General features: G+C 41.8%; 1 pseudogene; it reads right to left on the bottom strand.

Moving 5' to 3' along the window:
• Window positions 1-814: 814 nt before the first annotated feature.
• On the bottom strand, window positions 815-1,059 carry LOC101830379 (annotated as a pseudogene).
• Window positions 1,060-6,000: the final 4,941 nt, after the last annotated feature.

Below are 6,000 nucleotides of genomic sequence, written 5' to 3'. Positions count from 1 at the left end.
ACAGCACTCACTCAGGCCACGCCCCACAGGCTCCATCATAGCACTCAGGCCATGCCTCATAGGCTCCATCTGGGCCCTTTCTGCTTGAAGTCTCAACCTGATTGTGGAACTGTGAAAAGTGAAACCAGTTGCCCAACTCTCACAGAATTATTTCAAAGCTGGCTTGTTCTCCACACAGCTATCACCTATTCTCCCCCATCTTTGAGTCAGGCTACCTTTTTCCCCTTCCCTTCCAAAAACCCAGTTCTCAACACTTCAGTCCTAGTTTGCTTTTCTATTGCTGTATTAAGACAATGTGACCAAAGCAACCTGGGGGCGGAAAGGGTTTGTTTGACTTATACCTCAAGGTAACAGTCCATCATAAGGGAAGTTAGGGCAGAAACTTGAGGTTGGAACTGAAACAGAAAGCATGGAGGAACAGTTTACTGGCTTACTCTATGTAACATAGTCCTCTAGATTATTACACAGCCCAGGTACACCTGCCTAGGGATGGTACCACCCACAGTGGGTTAGGCCCTCCTACATCAATCATCAGCCAAGACAACTGCCACAGCCCTTTGATCCCTACTCCCCGGGTGACTCTACAATGGTCCCTGGAAACCAAAAACTGGGTGTGAGGTAATATTAGAGGAGGCAGAAAGGGCAAGGTTGAAGCTTATGACTACTAAAAAGACATAATTCATAGAATTTTTTAAGGTTTCTAATGCACTTTATTTTAATTCAATATGCCATATTTTAGTGAATACATGATTCACTTGGCATCACTTATGCTGGTTTTGAAATAATTCCTTGATTATTGTACCAACTAACATGATTATTGATCTTTCTATTCCTTTGAGGTGACTCTGCCAACAGGGGACAGGTTCCATTCTATTCCAGTCTATGTTGCTGTATATGTCCATGTAGAAATGCAGAAGAGGCCTCCACCTGCTAATATCACATTTCCTTATTTGTCATGGAAACTAGGTGTATGCTTCTGGTGGTTCTGCCTTGCCAGAATGCTTGCTTAATGCTTTGAACTTGCAGACAGTTTAGTGTGTCTTTGGCAAAGGGCAACATCTAGGAGAAGAAGGAACTGTGCTGACCACAGCTGCTGCCTCAGTTCGAATTCTCCCCATCTATTGCAGAGAGCTTTGGGAAACAAAATGGCTTTCAGTGGGGATTCCGTATGATATTTGGTCAATTCATAGGATTTAAGAACAAGTGCAACATGAAATCTATGAAAGAGATCAGTAAAGGATGATGCTGAGATGGTTTAACTCAGCTGGGTGTGGTATGGACTTCTGAAATAAGATGCTCCTGGTCTATTGGTGTATGGATGATGGATCCTTATGGACCACAAGTCTAGCTTGAAAATGATAAGAAGGATACTCTCTTGAAAGGATTCCCAGTTAGCTAAGCAGGTATGGGTCTCACTGTTTTAAGGACACATGAACAGGAAAATCAAAACAAAATTATAATGTACAAAAGGTATCTCCAGAAAGTCTCTTCAGTACCCAGTTCCCTAATCTTTTGGTCCTACTTTGCTTTCAAGAATTGATCTAATCTTATCATTTATATGAAAGGCAAGCTACTACTGAAACTTCAGTGAACACCTCTGGTTCTCCGTGTGAATGTCCACAGGTGCGTAGCACTGGCTCAGGCTGCAGGAATGTGACAGTGTCTATGTGGCTCTTACTGGTGACAGATACTACTCCAAGGACTAAGCGTTTTTATCAAACTACGAGAAAGGAATCATCTTATATATGAAGAAACTGAGGCACAAGAAGTCATGATTTGCCAGGGTCACATAGATAATTACCAATGCAGCAGAAAGTATACTACAATACCATGGATCTCTGTTCATAACCACTAAGCTGGGAATAAATGTGGAAGGGTAGAAATTTTATGACGATGGAGTTTGAAGCCAGATGCAGTGGCATACACGTAGAGGCTCAGCTGTTCAAAAGGCTAGGGCAGGAGGTCACAAGTCCAAGACCAACATAGGCAACACAGTCAAACCCTGTTTTTAAAAGAAAAAGACAGCTGGGGGACGATGAGAGGAGGGAAGGATAAAGGGGGAGTAAGTGGAAATAGACTACGTGGGGAGAGGAATGTCCTACAAAATGCAGATCACAGATGTTAACCTCCTACTTCTGATTATTGTGACATGGGCTCTGCCGAGAATTAACCTGAGGCGATTTACTCAGTCATACATTTCCTCAGACATACAAATGTCAGAGGACAGTGGCCTCTGTCCTATGGCAACATTTATCACAGTGTCTGGAAATAACCTACATCTCTATCGATACAGAGACGGTTAAAAAGTAATTGTATTCCTATAAAGTAGAATATAATTCAGCCATGAACTGGTATAAGGAAGCTTTTTGTGTGCTGCTGTAGAGAGATCTTTAGGGTATCTCATGTGGAAATAAAATCGTGGCACAGCACTCAAGTATGCTGTAATCTGAGTAAATAGTTGAACACGTGTCTATCTATGTGGTTGTATGGAGATAAGTATAGGAAACCAAAAGAATTGCTTTCTGAGAGAGAGCTGGGTGGGCGTGGGACAGGGGAATGAGGAAAGAGCATCCCGGGAGGAGGGACAGGAGCAGAAGCACTGGGATCTTTTCAAAGGTGTGGTCAGGGCTAACAGAAGACAGGAACACAGTGGGCAGGTTTTAGGAGAGAATGACTGCTCACCGAAGCCTCAAGACACAAGGGGAAGAGGGAATTACTGAACCCAAATCTAAGGAAAGCTTTTGTTGGTGAGAAGCAAGAAGAAACGCAGTCGGTGTTGACCCAATCCACACTCCTCTGCTCGTGCCCCCTAGTGGGCAAACCGTTGATGTCGCAGGGACAGCCCGGGGTTGTCTCAACCTCCTTCCTGCTTGCTGAGCCTCTGGAGCCAGCTGTGGCAGCTGCAAGATAGCACACACTGGGAACAGCCTCCTCCATCGCTTTCTCTTCACGAATGAGAAACGTGAAAAGTAGCCAACTTTTGTCCACACACCAAATTAACAACAACAATAATAATAGTAAATACTTAGCAATAATAATAATACTTTAAAACCCGTGACTGAAGAATAGGAGTTTCCAAGACTTTTCTCCCAGTCTAACATTTCTTTGACACACATTAGACCAAGTCTCAGTCCACGGCACCACCTAGCGTCCATGAGAAGCTTCACATGCTCGGTTCCACTCTGCCTGCCTCCAAACCCATCTTTGGCAAGCAAGCAGTTTTCACTGCCAATTAGACCCAATTGGGAATGATCTTCTGTTGTAAACGGGGAAAATATTTTGAAACTTAAAATACTTGGAGTCTTTTTTCTTTTAAGACAACAGTGGAAAATTATTTAGAACTGACTCATTATGACCTCTCTGCGGGGGCATGATTCAAACTGCTTCTAAGGTTTGAAGCACTGTGACCCCCCCCCCCCACTAACCATCGAATCTGTGAGCCTGTCTGAGTTTGCCCTTCCCCATCTATTTGCTCTTAATACTGCGGCTCTCATCCTAGCTGTAAAATACTCACGGGGACAAACTCCTGCCGGAGATTTCATTCTCACTGATTTGCCGGGGGGGGGGGGGTGTTTAAAGCTAAAGGTCACAGTAGCCTTAACAGGTTAGGAGCCTTGCTTGTGCTAAGTGGCCTCCAGTTAGGTATGCCGACCCCCACCAGCTAGGCGGTGCTTGCTCCCAGTCTGGGAGGCCCCTGTAAAATGGAGTTCTATCCGCGGGCTCCTGTTCCTGTGGCAGCCTAGGCTCCCAGCCTTCCCTTCTGTTGTCACAAGCATACCACTACTCCCGGGCCTGCCTCAGGGCTCCCTTCTCTAAGACTTGCACCCTCCTCATTCCCAACTTTAGCACCTCTGATGACTTTAAAAACAACTTCAGTGATTTCTTTTTCATAATAGAAAAATAAGTGAGAATTTTTGTTTTGTTTTGGCATGAGGTCTCACTATGTGCCCCAGGCTAGCTTGAAACTCTCCATATTCTGGCCTCGGATTCCATGGGTTCTGGGATTACAGACCATCATGCCCAGCATAGACTGTTTATTCTTTTTAGCTAACCAATTTTTAGCAGTCAAAAAGTATGGCATTTCTGTGAGGTATAAATTAAACCATCTTCAAAATAGGGAATGCCACCAAAGTGAGGAAACAGCCTGCAAAATGGGGGAAATTTTTTTTACCAGCTATGCATGTGGTAAAAGGTTATGATCTAGATTATGCAAAAATTAAATACCCCATAAAACTAATTGTCAATCAATAAATGGATCAATGAATTGAACAGGCAGTTTATGAAAAAAGAAAAATAGCCAATAAATAATTTAAATATAAGATTCTATAAAATGTTTCAAATCAAGCTATATTACAGGGATATATGGGAATAAAAGCAATATGGTACTGGCACAAAACAGACATGTAGACCAATGGAAAATGAGATCCAAATACAAGTGCACATAATTACAGCTGTCTCATATTTGACAATGATGTCAAAAATACACACTGGAGAAAAGACATCTTCACCAAATGATGCAGGGAGAATTGGATATCCACAAGTTAAAAGAATGACGTTAGACTCATATTTATAAACACTCACAAAAACAACTCTAAATGAATCAAAGATCTTAATGTGAAATCTGAAATGTGGAAATGGTTCAAAGAAAATATAGATAGTGTCCTGCAGGCTATAGGTATAGGAAATGACTTTCTGAATTCAACTCTCTTTGCTCAGAATTAAAGGTCAGGAATTGACAAACAGAACCTCGGGAAAACTAAAAAGCTTCAGTATATCAAGGGAAATAATCAATCAAGTGAAAAAGAAGCCCACAGAAGGGGAGACAAGTGTTGACAGCTATACATCCAAAAGAGGATTCATATCTAAAATACACAAAGAACTCAGAAAACTGAACATCAAAAAACAAACAACTCAGTTTTTTAAATGGGCTATGGAACTGCACAGAAAATTCTCAAAAGAAATACAAGTGGCTACTAACCATTTGAAAAAGTGTTCAACATCCCTAGCTGTCAGGGAAATGCAGATTTAAACCACCTTAAGATTCCATCTTACCCCAGTCATGACTGTGATCAGGGAAACAAATGACATCAAATGTTGGTGTGGATGTGAAGAAATGGGAACACTTACATGCTGTTGGTGGAGGTATAAACTAGTTCAGCCATTCTAGAAATCAGTATGCAGTTACTCTAAAGACTGGAAGCAGAGCCAGCACATGACCCAGTCATGCCCCTTCTGGGCATATAGCCAAAGTACTTACATCCTATTTCAGAAACATGTATACATCCATGCTATTGATGATCTGTTCATAATAATAAAGAAATAGGATCAACCTAGATGCTCACCAGTTGATCAATGGATAAGGAAAGGATGGTATATTTATAATAGGAAATATATTTTTGGCCATAAAGAAAAAAATTGGAGGATGAAATTTTCAGCTAAATAAATAGAACTAGAAAAAATCATTTAAGTGGGGTCACCTCGGCCCAGAAAGACAAATACTGCATTTTCTCTCTCATATGAGAGAGATACCAACTTCAAATCTTTTGTCCTGTGTGTTTAACTTTGAGAACAAGTGGATCTAGAAAACCAGAAATGACCACTAGGGTGGGCATTAAGGGAGGGGAGATGAGAAAATATGATTAAAAGTGGAGAGGAAGAATAGTGGAAGCTGAAAAGTTATGCATGAAAGGGGGTGGGGATGTGGGGGAATGAATAAGCAAGGGAAGGGTTAACCAAAATAAAGAGTATGTGGAGAAAGCTGTATGGAATACTATGATCTTGAAGTCTCTCTCTCTCTCTCTCTCTCTCTCTCTCTCTCTCTCTCTCTCTCTCTCTCTAGAGAGGCTAGTAGAACGCATGTGACATAAAAGAACAGGAGAGAATACTGGGGGTTAAGTGTGGATGGAGGAGCAAGAGGATGGGGGGATGGGGAAAGAGGGAATGGAAAACATGGGAGTTAACCAAAATTGAAGACATATGAAAAAGATTTATGGAAAACCA

Source organism: Mesocricetus auratus, unplaced genomic scaffold (genome assembly GCF_017639785.1).
Source record: "Mesocricetus auratus isolate SY011 unplaced genomic scaffold, BCM_Maur_2.0 Super-Scaffold_4256, whole genome shotgun sequence".
NCBI classification, from domain to species: domain Eukaryota; kingdom Metazoa; phylum Chordata; class Mammalia; order Rodentia; family Cricetidae; genus Mesocricetus; species Mesocricetus auratus.
The sequence above is the reverse complement of the archived record's forward strand: the minus strand, read 5'-3'. Positions and strand labels throughout refer to the sequence as shown.